Source organism: Protopterus annectens, chromosome 1.part1 (assembly GCF_019279795.1).
Source record: "Protopterus annectens isolate FY-2018-M chromosome 1.part1, PAN1.0, whole genome shotgun sequence".
NCBI classification, from domain to species: domain Eukaryota; kingdom Metazoa; phylum Chordata; order Ceratodontiformes; family Protopteridae; genus Protopterus; species Protopterus annectens.
In genome coordinates this window covers 1,326,863,651-1,326,881,104 of record NC_056726.1, presented here as the reverse complement: position 1 = coordinate 1,326,881,104, position 17,454 = coordinate 1,326,863,651, and the positions used below count along the sequence as shown (strand labels likewise).

General features: G+C 41.2%; 1 long non-coding RNA gene across 1 annotated transcript; it reads left to right on the top strand.

The window, feature by feature from the left end:
* Positions 1 to 571: 571 nt before the first annotated feature.
* Positions 572 to 6,877, top strand: LOC122813741. The gene is made up of 3 exons (XR_006366729.1): positions 572 to 651; positions 3,136 to 3,262; positions 5,746 to 6,877. It is a non-coding gene; the product is annotated as an uncharacterized LOC122813741 (long non-coding RNA).
* Positions 6,878 to 17,454: the final 10,577 nt, after the last annotated feature.

Genomic DNA, 17,454 nt, shown 5'->3' with positions numbered 1-17,454 from the left:
GAAAGGACACAAGAAACTCTATTACTTTCTGACCTCCAGAAGGTCTGGGAAAGTATACCCTACCTAAGACTCCTGTCGCCTTCCCTACCTAGGGACCTAAGCTTACAGTTTTGGATAGCCTCCTCCTGAAAGGACACAAGAAACTCTATTACTTTCTGACCTCCAGAAGGTCTGGGAAAGTATACCCTACCTAAGACTCCTGTCGCCTTCCCTACCTAGGGACCTAAGCTTACAGTTTTGGATAGCCTCCTCCTGAAAGGACACAAGAAACTCTATTACTTTCTGACCTCCAGAAGGTCTGGGAAAGTATACCCTACCTAAGACTCCTGTCGCCTTCCCTACCTAGGGACCTAAGCTTACAGTTTTGGATAGCCTCCTCCTGAAAGGACACAAGAAACTCTATTACTTTCTGACCTCCAGAAGGTCTGGGAAAGTATACCCTACCTAAGACTCCTGTCGCCTTCCCTACCTAGGGACCTAAGCTTACAGTTTTGGATAGCCTCCTCCTGAAAGGACACAAGAAACTCTATTACTTTCTGACCTCCAGAAGGTCTGGGAAAGTATACCCTATCTAAGACTCCTGTCGCCTTCCCTACCTAGGGACCTAAGCTTACAGTTTTGGATAGCCTCCTCCTGAAAGGACACAAGAAAGTACGTCCTATAACTCTTCCAGGTTTTCAGAACACTATTGTATGCTTCTCACATCCTGCAAAGTTGTTATTCTCAAAGCAAGATCAGCTAGCAGCCTACCCTAGCTTTTCCCATCCACCTGACCCAGCAACACCCATTAGTATCTCTAGCTACCTGCCCCACTTCCTAGCCACAAGCCTTGTAAGGAGTCCTCGCAGCAAATACCTGCTGTGGCCACTAGGTGGCTCCCTACTCCTAGTATTGCTTATCCCTGCAAACCTCTTTCTCCCTAATAATTTACTACGTGTCCAACTATCTGTTAACCTCTGTACATTCTCCTCTCAGCTTCTGTCTCTCTTATTTCCAGCCTACCTCACTTAGTCCTTACACACCAAGCATTCTTCCATCCCCTTGGATTACTTACCTTCTCTATAAGCACTCCACTGATTGTTTTCCCCTCAACCTCTCTTCTTTGGCTCTTACTCTGTTATCCAAACCTTCCTATCATAGTCCACCCTCCCTTCTTACTCATCACCACTTACCTACTTCCATCCTCACTTTTCCCACTCCTTACTTTTTGTTTTAGCTCTTCACACTCTATGGGTATCTCACCCACTACTCCTCCTGGCTTATTTCCATAGCCAAACCTCTACACTGTTATTGCTACCTTGGTTCCGTTTTACTGCCTGCCCCCCGCCCCTCCCCCTTCCCCTCTCCTATTCCATTTCCTGTCTAAGGCTATAAATACACCTGCCTGGACTCGCGCCAGGTCTTTTCCTTAGATTTCCCTGGCTGCTGTGCAGACTTGCCTTTAGAGACATATTAGAGTGTAAGTAGAGTGTTTTTACCAATACTCAAAGTGGTACCACGTATTTGTATTTCTTGTATGATTAAAAAACTGATCGCTGACCTGCCATCTATTGTTATACCTGCTGTATAGTTAACTTTGTTGGCAACCTATTATCTTGCTATTACTGAATGGCCTATTTTAATGCTAAGGCTGAAACGCAAGAACATTTAGATGTATATTGCATTTTGCTGATAGTCTCAGGTTTCGTTATCATAGTAACGCTGGTTGAACCTTGAGTTGACGCCTGTATGCTCTCATTGTTTTTCTGTTGATTTTGCAACTAGAACTGCACTCTGACTAGGAAGACAAATCGTCTTGTTGTACGGGGAATTTTGTTGATATCCTTCCCTTTTAAAACCATACTAGCACCGTAGATATTCCTGGGCTTTACTTAACGCACTCATACTAATGAGCTTTCCATGCACCTCGACTAGTCCCTGAGCTGCACGGAACTCGCGCTGTGATAATATTTAGCCTCTCATATGTGCTCCTTACATATACCTTCTAGGATCCCCTACTAATCCTAACTGATGGCAGCGAACTTCCCATCGTTAGGGTTTTAGCCTACCTACTTTAGTTTTCACGCTGATTTGGTCGCGCGTTCCCTCGCAAACTTTCCCTAATACATTCTGGGACATTAGCGTGTTCTTTGCAAACTTACCTACACGCACCAGCCTCTCTCACAGATTTCCTTGCTTATGTGAGCCTGTTGCAAGTACTCTCCTAACTAACCTGTTCATGCGCACATTTTCCTCCCTGAACCCAAACTGCCCCGACTCGCTAAGCTTCTCCTACTACCTGTCTACATAGCGTGTTTTCCCTTTTTTACTGAGTTACCCCTTCCAGTGCTGCTACCGCTTGTAGCACGTGGAGAGAGCAGCGAACCATCTGTTCACAAGCTCATATAGTATCATTGCCCTTTAAAGTGCAGAACATAAAATAGTAACGCTAGGTTTTATTTCCCAGTTTTATGTGTTTGATATTTCCTTTACAAGCACTTTTACTATCTTAGCTTTTTAAAGTGCACAACAATCTATATCAATGCTACGCTTTCCCCCTTATATATCTGATTTTTTCTTATCCCAACTCCTGCAGTAGACTGCCTAATTTAAACTGCTCCTTTCCCACCCTTATTTATTTATTTTATACGATCTACCACTTGCTATTCTATTTGAGCTTTCCACAACGCACTGTTTCCCTCTAGATTATATGCTCGAGGCCTAAATATCCATGTGGTTTATTTCTAACCTCCCCTACTCATTTTCTCTTACACTCATTCCCCTAGCCTAGGTAGCTATTCAGTATAAGTCAGTCTGCTTCCAAATGTTATTCCAACTATAGTACATTGTTTACATTTACTGTCTACCTGGTTTGAGTATCCAATATCTCTAGTTGATTGGGTTAAATACACTTACCACTGTATATCATATAGTGTTTAGCTGCATCTAATCACTTTAGCTTATGTGTTTGCATCTACTTATTCCAATGCTTGAAGTTATATTTGTTTGCTTTTACCCTGCATTACTGCCCTAAAAATCAATGGTATAGGTTTAAATGTTTTATATGATAATTGTCATTTGCTGTATTTTGAACTGCTTTCTCACATGTTTTGTTGCTTCACATCTTAATCCTTTCCTTCTCCATTCTTTTCCCAGCTCTATTACTTTCTGACCTCCAGAAGGTCTGGGAAAGTATACCCTACCTAAGACTCCTGTCGCCTTCCCTACCTAGGGACCTAAGCTTACAGTTTTGGATAGCCTCCTCCTGAAAGGACACAAGAAAGTACGTCCTATAACTCTTCCAGGTTTTCAGAACACTATTGTATGCTTCTCACATCCTGCAAAGTTGTTATTCTCAAAGCAAGATCAGCTAGCAGCCTACCCTAGCTTTTCCCATCCACCTGACCCAGCAACACCCATTAATTAGTATCTCTAGCTACCTGCCCCACTTCCTAGCCACAAGCCTTGTAAGGAGTCCTCGCAGCAAATACCTGCTGTGGCCACTAGGTGGCTCCCTACTCCTAGTATTGCTTATCCCTGCAAACCTCTTTCTCCCTAATAATTTACTACGTGTCCAACTATCTGTTAACCTCTGTACATTCTCCTCTCAGCTTCTGTCTCTCTTATTTCCAGCCTACCTCACTTAGTCCTTACACACCAAGCATTCTTCCATCCCCTTGGATTACTTACTTTCTCTATAAGCACTCCACTGATTGTTTTCCCCTCAACCTCTCTTCTTTGGCTCTTACTCTGTTATCCAAACCTTCCTATCATAGTCCACCCTCCCTTCTTACTCATCACCACTTACCTACTTCCATCCTCACTTTTCCCACTCCTTACTTTTTGTTTTAGCTCTTCACACTCTATGGGTATCTCACCCACTACTCCTCCTGGCTTATTTCCATAGCCAAACCTCTACACTGTTATTGCTACCTTGGTTCCGTTTTACTGCCTGCCCCCGCCCTCCCCTTCCCCTCTCCTATTCCATGTCCTGTCTAAGGCTATAAATACACCTGCCTGGACTCGCGCCAGGTCTTTTCCTTAGATTTCCTGGCTGCTGTGCAGACTTGCCTTTAGAGACATATTAGAGTGTAAGTAGAGTGTTTTTACCAATACTCAAAGTGGTACCACGTATTTGTATTTCTTGTATGATTAAAAAACTGATCGCTGACCTGCCATCTATTGTTATACCTGCTGTATAGTTAACTTTGTTGGCAACCTATTATCTTGCTATTACTGAATGGCCTATTTTAATGCTAAGGCTGAAACGCAAGAACATTTAGATGTATATTGCATTTTGCTGATAGTCTCAGGTTTCGTTATCATAGTAACGCTGGTTGAACCTTGAGTTGACGCCTGTATGCTCTCATTGTTTTCTGTTGATTTTGCAACTAGAACTGCACTCTGACTAGGAAGACAAATCGTCTTGTTGTACGGGGAATTTTGTTGATATCCTTCCCTTTTAAAACCATACTAGCGCCGTAGATATTCCTGGGCTTTACTTAACGCGCTCATACTAATGAGCTTTCCATGCACCTCGACTAGTCCCTGAGCTGCACGGAACTCGCGCTGTGATAATATTTAGCCTCTCATATGTGCTCCTTACATATACCTTCTAGGATCCCCTACTAATCCTAACTGATGGCAGCGAACTTCCCATTGTTAGGGTTTTAGCCTACCTACTTTAGTTTTCACGCTGATTTGGTCGCGCGTTCCCTCGCAAACTTTCCCTAATACATTCTGGGACATTAGCGTGTTCTTTGCAAACTTACCTACACACATCAGCCTCTCTCACAGATTTCCTTGCTTATGTGAGCCTGTTGCAAGTACTCTCCTAACTAACCTGTTCGTGCGCACATTTTCCTCCCTGAACCCAAACTGCCCCGACTCGCTAAGCTTCTCCTACTACCTGTCTACATAGTGTGTTTTCCCTTTTTTACTGAGTTACCCCTTCCAGTGCTGCTACTGCTTGTAGCACGTGGAGAGAGCAGCGAACCATCTGTTCACAAGCTCATATAGTATCATTGCCCTTTAAAGTGCAGAACATAAAATAGTAGTGCTAGGTTTTATTTCCCAGTTTTATGTGTTTGATATTTCCTTTACAAGCACTTTTACTATCTTAGCTTTTTAAAGTGCACAACAATCTATATCAATGCTATGCTTTCCCCCTTATATATCTGATTTTTTCTTATCCCAACTCCTGCAGTAGACTGCCTAATTTAAACTGCTCCTTTCCCACCCTTATTTATTTATTTTATACGATCTACCACTTGCTATTCTATTTGAGCTTTCCACAATGCACTGTTTCCCTCTAGATTATATGCTCGAGGCCTAAATATCCATGTGGTTTATTTCTAACCTCCCCTACTCATTTTCTCTTACACTCATTCCCCTAGCCTAGGTAGCTATTCAGTATAAGTCAGTCTGCTTCCAAATGTTATTCCAACTATAGTACATTGTTTACATTTACTGTCTACCTGGTTTGAATATCCAATATCTCTAGTTGATTGGGTTAAATACACTTACCACTGTATATCATATAGTGTTTAGCTGCATCTAATCACTTTAGCTTATGTGTTTGCATCTACTTATTCCAATGCTTGAAGTTATATTTGTTTGCTTTTACCCTGCATTACTGCCCTAAAAATCAATGGTATAGGTTTAAATGTTTTATATGATAATTCTCATTTGCTGTATTTTGAACTGCTTTCTCACATGTTTTGTTGCTTCACATCTTAATCCTTTCCTTCTCCATTCTTTTCCCAGCTCTATTACTTTCTGACCTCCAGAAGGTCTGGGAAAGTATACCCTACCTAAGACTCCTGTCGCCTTCCCTACCTAGGGACCTAAGCTTACAGTTTTGGATAGCCTCCTCCTGAAAGGACACAAGAAAGTACGTCCTATAACTCTTCCAGGTTTTCAGAACACTATTGTATGCTTCTCACATCCTGCAAAGTTGTTATTCTCAAAGCAAGATCAGCTAGCAGCCTACCCTAGCTTTTCCCATCCACCTGACCCAGCAACATCCATTAGTATCTCTAGCTACCTGCCCCACTTCCTAGCCACAAGCCTTGTAAGGAGTCCTCGCAGCAAATACCTGCTGTGGCCACTAGGTGGCTCCCTACTCCTAGTATTGCTTATCCCTGCAAACCTCTTTCTCCCTAATAATTTACTACGTGTCCAACTATCTGTTAACCTCTGTACATTCTCCTCTCAGCTTCTGTCTCTCTTATTTCCAGCCTACCTCACTTAGTCCTTACACACCAAGCATTCTTCCATCCCCTTGGATTACTTACCTTCTCTATAAGCACTCCACTGATTGTTTTCCCCTCAACCTCTCTTCTTTGGCTCTTCCCGCTCCGTTCGCCCTGCGGGCTCACTCCGCTCCCCTCCCTACCCCCAATTCCCACCCACCCCCAGGGGTCCTACATTTATCTTACCTATAATCACGCCCCTTTACTCCTCTCCCCAATCATATTCAAACTGGGCTGTACTCCTGTAACTGGATACACCCACTTACTTACTATAACTAGCCCCACCCCTCTCTTACTAACACACATAACACATCACATTCCTTTTCATTTGTCCTTCCCTCCTAAATACTCTAACCTTACAACACACCATTTCACTATATCCATCTTCTCAACTAACCTCCAACTACATTACCATGACTATAAGTTTCCTCCAGTCAAAACTGAATATATCCATCTCCTTTTTACTACTTTACTCTCTTATTACTACTTATTTCCTAACCTCATATGAATACTCTCTAACTGTTTCTCTCCCACTTCCATCAAAACACACATGCACACCAGAAACTTCTCCATCCCCATCCTTCTTACATACCTCCTCACAATCCATCTACCTTCTTGCCAAATACCACAGACTACTACACTGCAAACTACTAAAATCTCAAAATAAGAAAATACTTGATGTTTTCCAAATACTCAGACTAGAAAGAAATTTTACACTACTCCATCTACTACAAGATGGTGACATACACCCCAACCCAGGCCCACTACATAATACAACCATAACACATAGAAACCATACCAAACCATTCTCTACCTTACCCTCTAAACCCTCTAACCTACTATCCGTGGCCCATCTCAATATACGTAGCATCTGTAATAAAACTAGTCAACTCCATGCCCTACTAGAGACACACAACTTTGATATTTTATGCTCATCAGAAACCTGGCTAAAGCCTTCAGTCAAAGACATAGAAATTACCCCACCAGGCTATAACATTGTTAGACTTGATCGCACCACCAGGAAGGGTGGGGGAGTAGCAATAATATATAAAACAAACCTAAACCTTACTCTTCTTGACCTTACCCTCACCCAAGACAATAATGCTGAAATAATCTGCTCCAAAATACAAATCAACACTTCTAAAGCAATAAACATAATTTGTGCTTATCTACCCCCAGGAAATAATATCCCCACCTTAGAACAAATTCTAGAACAACTCTCTGATAAACTCCCTCAAGAAACACTATTCCTTGGGGACTTTAACATTGATTGGAAACCATGTAACAATACAAACCCTACTTCCCATATAAACCTTCATGGTTTCAAACAACTCATTAATAGTCCCACCAGGATCAATAAAAAAAGCAACAAAGAAACTACCCTAGACTGGATCCTTACTAACTCCCCTGCAAACCTACCAAACTGGCATCCTTCCAGATGACCTAAGTGATCATTCCCTCACCTACATCATTAGAGCTAAAACTAACCTAAACTTACCTTCCTCTCACAAAATACTACACTCCAAAAAACAATTTAATCCCGACCTATTTCAAACAGAACTTTCACAATATAACTGGACCCCTCTAAAACACCTCACACTCGACAAGGCTGTTGAGCACTTCAACTCAGCATTCCTTGCAATCCTAAACCAACATGCCCCAAGTCGCACCATTAGAATAAAGACTAAAACAGCACCCTGGCTAACCTCTAATACTAAACATAAAATAAAACTCAGAAATAAATCTTGGAGCATATGGCGTTCCTCTAGAAACCCAACAGATCATCAAACCTTTAGAGAGCTTAGAAACAGTACCAAAAGCGCCATCCTTACAGATAAAAAGAATTATTACTGTAATCTTCAGCAATCCACTACAAAAGAACCTAAAAAGTTCTGGTCTACGATTAACAATCTACTTACCCCAGGCAAAACAGTTACACCCAACCCACAGGACACTGACCCTGATGATCACTCTTTAATAGCCAACAACTTCAATACTTTCTTTACCACTTCCATACAGAGTCTAGCTGACCACCTATCTCCTGACACTTCTCAGCTACTCTTAAGTAGGATCGACAACTCTCTCCCTCCCCTCCAACTTCAACCCATATCCACCTCCTATATACAATCACTTTTACAAAAACTAAAACCCACTACCCCCTCAGCAGATAAGCTTCCTGCTGAATTCCTGCAAATAGCAGCTAAATCTATTGCCTACCCTGTCTCTATCCTAATAAACAGATCCATAAAAGAAAGTACTTTCCCAGCAATTTGGAAAATATCATACATCATACCCCTACACAAAGGAGGTAAATCTACTGACCTTTCTAACTTTGCACTATTATCTCCTCTAGCCAAAATCATGGAAAAATGTATACACAAACAACTACTCAACCATCTCCTCCATAACAAACTGCTAGCTAACACTCAACATGGTTTTAGACCATCACACAGTACTACCACAGCTCTACTTTCTTTTACCAATACTATCAACTGCAACCGTAACAACAACAAACTAACCTCTTCACTTTTCCTAGACCTATCAAAAGCCTTCGATATGGTAAACCATAGACTTCTACTACACATACTTAAATCCCTTGCCCTGGATTACTCTTCAATAACCTGGTTTTCATCCTATCTTGAAAACAGGCAACAAGCAGTACTCTGGAAAAATTCTCTATCCACTCTACTACCCATCTCTCTAGGAGTACCCCAAGGATCTATACTAGGACCACTTTTATTTTCTGTCTTTATTAATGATCTCCAATCATCTATCCAAAACACTACCTGCATACAATATGCAGATGATTCAACCATAATTTGTACAGCTTCCTCTCAAATAGAACTCCAGTCACTGACCCAATCAACCTTTTCAACCGTTGAACAATGGTTCTCAAAAAGATGTCTTCTCCTGAACCCCAAAAAAACTAAGCTATTACTATTCTCACCTACCCACAAATCTACTCAACTAAACTTCACTATTACTGCAAGTGATAATTCCCACATTTCCCTGACTCTACTACAAAACTGCTAGGTGTTACTATTGATAATAATCTTAATTTTGATTATCACATCAATAACACAATAAAAGCAGTGAATAAAAAGATTGGCTCACTGTATAGAATCAAACCCTTCCTTACACACAAAGCACGGTCCACCTTAGCACAATCCCATCTTATCTCTACCCTACTGTATGCTTCCCCTATCTACACTCATCTCTCTAAAGGTAACCTTAGGAAACTAACTACATCTTACCACAATATAGCTCGATTTGCCACAGCATCTAAGTATAGAACCCACCACTGTCTAAACCTAAAAGTATTACACTGGTTGGAACTTCCTAACAAGCTTATCTATCAACAACTTCAAATAGCACACAAAATTCTTTATCAACCATCAAAAACACCAGCCCTTAGCAACCTCTTGACTCCTTATTGTAACCTGAAACAACTACGCTCCTCCGAAAAGCTACAAGTCAACACTACTAGAATTACAAATTCTGCAGGAAACTGCCTTTTCTCAAACGCAATTGGTAAAATATGGAATAACCTCCCCACACATATCTCCTCTCTACCCACTCTTCCTCACTTTAAAAAACAACTTCTTTTACATCTAAACAATTTCTGGCTATGCTATTGCACCAATCCAGACTAGCCTGCTCTCATCTTTCAACTTTCATATTTCTTTATTCAACTCTGTAATGTTTCTCTCTGATCACATAAAGACTTAATGATTACATTGTTACTACCACTCTCAAACATGAATTAAAAAAAAAAAAAATTATTAATTAACAATTAATGTTTTTATAACTGTCCATTACATTTGAACTTCAAAAAGAAGTATGAAAGTATTAAATGCATAGTTGGTATTATTTGCTTTTTCTTAGATTTGTACAACCATACCTGGATTAATATCATTGTATTTTGCTCATTGCCAGTCTCATAAGTGTATTGTACTTGTTTATAATTTACCTTGCTTTTATCTGTGGAGCTTTTCTCCCCGGTCCTCTACTGAAAATGGACTTTGATCCAGCTAGACTAGCCCGGTCAACAAATGTAAAATAAAATAAAATAAAAATAAAATAAAATAAAATTTAGTCCTGGTGTTATTTCTGCATTCAGTCTGAATTGCCATTTGAGCTCCCTGACTTCAAGTAGGGAATCTGTGTCTCTGAAAAATGGAGCTATTTGTTCAAGTACAAAAAAATTTTAACCCTCTGAATCCAGTGCAACTAGTACTGTGTTTTCCTAGTGCATTGCCAGGGTTATGGGATCTTACTGCTCCTTGGTGTTCTTTGATGCGGTCTGATAATTTCCTGGTGGTTTTGCCAATGTAAAATGCTGGGCAAGAGGCGCATACTGCTGCATAGACCACGGAACTGGTGTGGCAAAAATAAAATCTTTGGAAGCAGATTTTGAGGGAGCAATGTTGGAAAATGAATTCTTGCCCCAACAAGATGTGTTTGCAAGACACACAATTGCTGCAGGTGAACATCCCTTTGGGGCCTGTGGTTATTCTGCTGTTGTCCAAAAGAAGCAGTGTGTCTCTGATCTCGAATGATGCTTGAAGAGTTTTCTTTTTTTTGTAGCAGAAGGTGGGAGATGCTCCCAAGGAGGATTTCAGTTTCTTGTCCATGGAGATAATGTCCCTATCTCTTTTCTTATGTTCCGAGAGAGACACTACCCAGCACAATTGGTGAGCTCGATACTCCAAGGGGTCACTAATGACAGGCACAACAAGTTTAAACCCATCTTAACATATGGGTTCACCTATCATACTGCTAATACCCAAAAGGCAGACAAATCTCATAGCTTCCCAGTCCCTATCTGCAGGGACATGGAAAATATCAAGCAAATCATGTCTGCACATTGGGACATTATCTCCATAGACAAGGAACGGAAATCCTCCTTGGGAGCATCTCCCACCTTCTGCTACAAAAAAACGAAAACTCTTCAAGCATCGTTCGAGATCAGAGACACACTGCTTCTTTTGGACAACAGCAGCATAACCACAGCCCCCAAAGGGATGTTCACCTGCAGCAATTGTGTGTCTTGCAAACACATCTTGGTGGGGCAAGAATTCATTTTCCAACATTGCTCCCTCAAAATCTGCTTCCAAAGATTTTATTTTTGCCACACCAGTTCCGTGGTCTATGCAGCAGTATGCGACTCTTGTCCAGCATTTTACGTCTGCAAAACCACCAGGAAATTATCAGACCGCATCAAAGAACACCTAGGAGCAGTAAGATCCCATAACCCTGGCAATGCACTAGGAAAACACAGTACTAGTTGCACTGGATTCACAGGGTTCAAATTTTTTGTACTTGAACAAATAGCTCCGTTGTTTGGAGACACGGACTCCCTACTTGAAGTCAGGGAGCTCAAATGGCAATTCAGACTGAATGCAGAAATAACACCAGGACTAAATGAGAATTTGAATGTAAAATGTGCTCTGAAGTGGTGTAGATAACCCTCTGCAGCTGCTCCTAGCAAACTCCACTGTAAACTTGCACTAAAGCATTACATCACAAGTTGTTACCTTAATTTAAATATTTGTTTCTCATTGGCCTAAATTAAATGCATTGTAATTAGCTACTGAGCCCAGCTCACATTACCGATTGGTTAATTCCTCCACCTAATTTAAATACATGTACTATTTAAGTGACTTGCCTTGGCACAGTATTTCAATCTGAAGAAGACCTGTACATCAATAAACATTGAAAGTGCTAAATACCGAAGTTGCGCTCCGTGTTTTTGTCCTTCACTAGATGCTCAAGAATTTTTTTTACTTAATAGTTTTTTGTACTTCTATCTCTCTTGTCGGTTCTTCAGTTTTTATATATATATATATATATCTATATATATATATATATATATATATATATATATATATATATATATATATATTTATATATAGATAGATACATATATATAGATATAGCTATACGAGATATATATAGGTGCATACACATATACACAGACAAAAGGTATTAGTAGCCATACATATGTAGAAGTAGTGTGGAAGTACTGGGTGCAAAGTATAACCCTCAGCCACAATCCCTTTTAACTGCCACCTGTGAAATGTGTAGTGTGGCAACCATTCCCACAAATGAGAATACTGACATTAAACATATACCCACCCACAATTCAAAGGGCATGACACGACACACAGGTATGCATACACAGATAACCTTTATTTGTGTACTATACATTAATGTATGCCAGTAAGTACGCCATATAAAGTTTGAAATATGTAATCAGTGATGAATGCAAGGCCCACACAAAACAGTAGATGCAAGCAATGTGGATATATACCATACTATGCTGTCTAGACCAAGGCCTTCAGTTAGTACAACAGTAGACACAGGATTTGCCTTCAAGATACGTAACAATCAACAATTACAGATGTAGTTCAGCAGCCTCCAATTACACCCTGTAGTCAAGCCCTAGGGGGAAAAGTAGCACTTGTGTCACTGTATCTTGTACATAACATTGCTTAACCTAACATCTAACTATCACACTGAATAGCCCTTGTCTTAACAGTTATATCCCTGAAAAGGTGTCACAGCCTAGGTTAATGGCATTGAATCCCCCCATAAAAGGCTGTACAAGGGCAAGGAACACTGTGTACCACACACTTACCTCTGGAATGTACAAGGGCACATATGTGTTCTCCAGCTGTTGCCCCCATATATATGGACGTGGCCCAACAGTTGGTGTGGGAGTCCATGACATGACTGGGATGATAGCAGTAATGTTAGCGGTAAATAATGATAGGCCATTACCTAACAACCCTTCCTGTATCACAGCAGGACAAAGACTGGCATATATGTGGAGGACAGAGGCAGGGACATAGGGCCATATTTGCATTATTGTTGTTACACGCCCTGGAAATTGCTGCTGTTACAGGATTTGTTGCAGCATACCCTTATGCAGGAATACGACATGGAAATACAAATGGATGTAGCCATATACTGATAGCACTCAACAGACAGAATGCCACTGATATATCTGGGACAATACCTGTGTGGGGCACAGACAAAACCTAACAGCCAATCCTCCTGGTATTATATGGATAGGTCCACAGTTGAGAGCTATGCAGACAGACAACATTCCATGTAAAAGTACCATGTACAACGAAACCCTGTAAGACCAGCAAGATACAATGCACACAACACTACTCACTCAGTCTGTAGGTCTGGAACCTTACCCAAATGTGTATTTGGCCTGTGTCTGCAGGTTCTGCTGTAAGAGGTATTGCTACCTGCTGTCTGTAACACTGATGTCCACACACAGAAAGGATGTCACCCATGCTGGAAAGGTGAAAGGACAACACCCACAGAAGTCAGCATTTTAAAGTACATGGTTGCATTGACAGTAGTTATCTGAAGTACTACACAGCAGGCTGCATGCAATTAGCAGCTGGTGGACACTGACTGGTGCAGAGGCCATCACCTGATCATGTGCAATACCTACAAAAGCATGCTGCAATCTATTCAAACCAGCTGGAGAGGCTGAGAGAGAGAGGGGGGGGGGGAGACAAAAAAAAATTAAATAAAAACTTTAATCAAAGTAACAAAGCTCAGGGTTTTGTTACAGCAGAAAAAAAAACATAAAATGTATGTGAAACAGATATGTATTTACTTGCATGTAATATATGGCATAGAACAATAGGGTGTATAATGTGAAATGCTATATATGTGCCATCAGTACTTGTTCCTGTAATGATGTTCTGCTCAACAACTGCTCTGGACAATAGTGTCAGTCCCTGTGGGCAGTAGGACATACCTGCAACTGTGCAGATCAGCAGTGAATGGCAAAGATGAGACCCATGATATCTGTGTTCTGTACATTACTGTGGCCAATGGCTGGTGGTGGTATTAATACTGCCATGATAGACACATGGCTGTGAGACCACACCACCTGCAGGACAGTCATGTTAAAGTATAGCATAGCATGCCCAACTGCCATAGCGGTATAATATGCTTATCTAAAATCTGTCACCATATATACCCCCTAATGTTAGTCTGTGTTCGCCTGTGACACCTGTCTGTGTTGCAGCAAGGCAGAACAGTACAGCTGTGAAGTAAAGAGAGTTACAAGAGTGTGGACCAGATGTTTGTATGCAACCCACATACAGATACATATATATGTGATACATATTCACAGCTGTGTATGTCTACAGAACCTCGGACAGTTATACATATATATATAGGTAAATAAACAACACATAATGATATCTACACATATATGCACATATGTATATATATATATATATATATATATATATATATATATATATATATATATATATATATATATATATACACACCTATACATACAGATATATATATATATATATATATATGTGTGTGTGTGTGTGTGTGTGTGTGTGTGTGTGTATATATATATATATCTACACACACACAGATATATATATATATATATATATATATACAAACAGACACATACACACATATACATAATACTGACATTTATAGGTATACACACACACAAACATATATATATATATATATATATATATATATATGTCAATATATGTCCCCTGCCATGACATGTGTGAGAAAACATCACACATCAATACACAACATATCTACACACCAGTACATGGCTGCAAAATGGTGTGTGGAGTGTGGTGTGTTACCCATGTTGGGAACACATCGCAGTTGTTTGAGAAGGTGGGATATATATGTTGGTGAAGGATATTAGGCACATATTGGTATGTAGGTTTGGTTGGGTGACAAACAGCATACAAGGCTGGTATATGACACATGTGGTGGTTAAACAATATGGATAGGTAGCTCCATTTGGAATGTGGAGGCCATTGAGCCCCCATATGGGAACAAAGGGAACATGGTGCCCACCCATGGACAGTCGCGACAGCATCTACATGGTTATAAAGGTGCCTAGGCTGTGGGCTGAGCAAGAGGAACATGCATGTCTAACCTTGTGTATGTGCACAACATGCCTCCAGGTGATGTAGCACATACCTCATGTCTCTGTGGAGCTCCCTATGTACAAGACCCTGGACCTAACTGGGTGACAGACATATGTCTGTGTGTGCTTCATGGGGGGGACACCATACCCTGAGGTGGTCCCACATGAAGGTAGTGCCGGAACAGTAGATAATGAGGTTCCATGGTGGGTCACGGATGTGATGTGGACTGGTAACATATGCACATTAGGAGGGGGTGGTGTTCCTGCTGGCAAATAACCCCTACACATACTATTGTGTAACTGTCATGGAACATATGTGGGTTGTAATTGTCCACACAATCTCAGAACATGTCCAACAGCATGCATAGATATCCCCAATAACACAGAATGGCAGATCTGTAGCAATCACATAGCTAGCATACCACATGCATATGTTGAAACATAGTGTCAGTGACAATGGCATGCAAGTGAAATACTCTGTAACAGCCCAGCAACTCTAGTGTCCCCACAGGGAGCATGTCTATAAACACATAGCAGAAAGTGTTGTACAATACAATATATGTCCCAATGGTAGATAAACCGGAGACATACCACTTGCGTTGTGTGAAGATTAAGTTGGAGCAGATATGGTGACGGGAGACTGATATGTGTATTATATTATGGTAAATGTGCCATATGAGTTGCTCAGACATATTCCATCTTTATGTCTTTCAGGGAGTCAGGCGCACCCAAGGAATCCTGCTTACAGTGCCACTGAGGATGACATAATACTCACCAGCATCATCCAACACTACCAGCTGCTGTTCTCAAGGACAAGCCAGGACCAGCATGAGTGGACCACCATGTGGAACAATGTGGTCCGCAGGGTGAATGAAGTGGGGATGCACAGCCGTATGTATGAGCAGGTCCACCATCATTGTAGTGACCTGCTCCACCATGTACGTCACCGTGCCGCTGCCGTGCAGGGTGACCACCTTGCAATGGAGGGGCCATAACATCCACCCCCTCACCAGAGTGGAGGAGCTGCTCATGAGCCTGGTGGCACCTGTCTGCCCACAAGATCTACAGACATATACAGTCATGGAGGTGGGTGCTACCCACATACTAGACATGAAGCATGCAGTTAAGGTTTCATGGCATATCAGTAGACCACTGTTGTGTATGCATCTGTATAGGTAGATCATGCATATGTGAGATGTGGAGTCTGTTGCTGTGTAGTACTGACAAGCAGTTATGCATAATCTGTGGTACTGTGGACTTCAGCTGTTGTTTTACTGTAATATTGCACCCACCCTGTAGCAATGCCACAGCTGTGGCCACTGACATCAACTGGGTCTATATTAGAACATCAAAGTTTCAAAACTTCGAATGTTCTAATATCAAACCCTATTCAGTGAAAGTTGAAAATATCGAAGCAACAGAAAACCACATTTTTTCCTAGAGAAAGAATTTGGTTGTCCATTTCTGTTGCTTTGGTATTTTCAGCACTGTGGTGGAAAGTTATAGGTCGGGTTTAGGTAAGTGTACAATTGAGTGTGGGTTAGGGTAGTTAGGGTTAGGGTGCGGGTTAGGTATGTGTGCGATTGTGTGGATGTGAGGGTTAGGGCGGGTTAGGTAAGTTAGGGTTAGGGCACGGGTCTGGTAAGTGTGCGATTGTGTGGACGTGAGGGTTAGGGCAGGATAGGTGAGTTAGGGTTAGGGTGCAGGTGAGGTGAGTGTGCGATAATGATGGACCTTAGGGTTACGGTTTGGGTTAAGGTAAGTGGATAGTTAGTGGTGTATGTATAGTTTAGTGTTAAGATTTTAGGTGTATGTGTGTGGATTGCTGTTTTGTGTGCTTGTGTTGTGTGTATGTGTTTTGGAACAGCAAATTTTTTTCCTAGGAAAAAATTCACTGTTCTGTATGTTCAACATTTTCAGCTTTCGCTGAATAGGGTTCGATATTAGAACATTCGAAGTTTTGAAACGTGAAACACACACACACACACACACACACACACACACACACACACACACACACACACACACACACACACACACACATGTTGTCAATTGTATGGCTTAGCCTAGGCCTCTGGCAAACCAACAACACCCCCTGTGCATATGATGATACCTGTGCCATATCCTGTCACCCGTAACATCGATGCAGGGACAGGCTAACATGGTGCTGATGCACAGGGTGACTGTACAACAGTGTAGCAATGGAATGCTGTGTAGCATGTTGTCAGCAGTAAAGTGAAATGATAATATCTTGGAAGGTGTAGC